Genomic DNA, 1616 nt, shown 5'->3' on the forward strand with positions numbered 1-1616 from the left:
AATTTGAAAAAATCCTCCTTGATGATGCATTGGCGTGTCCTTCGGTGATTGCCTACATGCTGAGGGGTAAGCAAAGTTATGTTTTAAAAATTCTTCCCCGATGATGCATTGGTGTTCATTTAGGGAATGCCTTCTTGCTGAGGGGTAAGCATGTCGTTTAGGCGTCATGCGCTGGCCGGTGGTCCTACATTGGCTATGGCAATGTCCCGTCGGAAAGCTTCCTTGATGATGCATTGGTGTTGTAACCCTTCGGGGAAGCCCCACCCTTGCGGAGAGGTAAGCTCGTTGCTGCTCGAAAATTCTTCCTCGATGACGCATTGGTGTTCCCTTTGGGGGATGCCTTCTTGTTGAGAGGTAAGCTCGTCGTCTATTTCAATGAGATGGGTGGGGAGCGCCGGCCGATTGATCTTTTCAACTGGCTACGGCAATGTCCCTTAGGTAATCTTCCTCCATGATGCATTGGTGTCCTTTTTGGGGGATGCCTCCTTGCTGAGAGGTAAACTCGTCGCCTTGGCGGTGAGCGCCGGCTGATGGATATCCGTTGGCTATGGCACAATCCCGATGACGCATTGGTCTCCCCCGCACGGAAAAGCGAAACTGGCTAATGGTCTTTGATTCCTAATGCTACGTTGCGTAGCCCAGGGGTTGCCTCCTTGTTGAGGGATAAGCTTGTCGCTTTGGCGGCGAGCGCCGGTTGATGGTTCTCCATTGGCTATGGCACTGTCCCTTGGGTAATTTTCCTCCATGATGCATTGGTGTCCCTTTCGGGGGATGCCTCCTTGCTGAGAGGTAAGCTCGTCGCCTTGGCGGTGAGCGCCGGCTGATGGATATCCGTTGGCTATGGCACAATGCCGATGACGCATTGGTGTCCCCGCACGGAAAAGTGAAACTGGCTAATGGTCTTTGATTCCTAATGCCACGTTGCGTAGCCCAGGGGTTGCCTCCTTGTTGAGGGATAAGCTTGTCGCTTTGGCGGCGAGCGCCGGTTGATGGTTCTCCATTGGCTATGGCACTGTCCCTTGGGTAATTTTCCTCCATGATGCATTGGTGTCCCTTTCGGGGGATGCCTCCTTGCTGAGAGGTAAGCCCGTCGCCTTGGCGGTGAGCGCCGGCTGATGGATATCCGTTGGCTATGGCACAATCCCGATGACGCATTGGTGTCCCCGCACGGAAAAGCGAAACTGGCTAATGGTCTTTGATTCCTAATGCCACGTTGCGTAGCCCAGGGGTTGCCTCCTTGTTGAGGGAGAATCTTGTTGCTTAGGCGGTGAGCGCCGGTCGATGGTTCTCCATTGGCTATGGCAGTGTCCCTTGGGTAATTTTCCTCCATGATGCATTGGTGTCCCTTCCGGGGGATGCCTCCTTGCTGAGAGGTAAGCTCGTCGCCTTGGCGGTGAGCGCCGGCCGATGGATATCCATTGGCAACGGCCCTGTCCCTTCGAAAAAACTATCTTAATGATGCATTGGTGTAGAAACCCTTAGGGGCAGGGACACCGTTGCGGAGAGGTAAGTTTGTTGATGCTTTTATGTGAAGCCAAATGTTTTCTAAATTCATTGTTCATCAAAAAATCAAAAAACGAATTTTCAAAAATCTTCCTTGATGACGCATTGGCGTT

This window comes from Rhododendron vialii, chromosome 11a, assembly GCF_030253575.1.
Source record: "Rhododendron vialii isolate Sample 1 chromosome 11a, ASM3025357v1".
Lineage (NCBI taxonomy): Eukaryota > Viridiplantae > Streptophyta > Magnoliopsida > Ericales > Ericaceae > Rhododendron > Rhododendron vialii.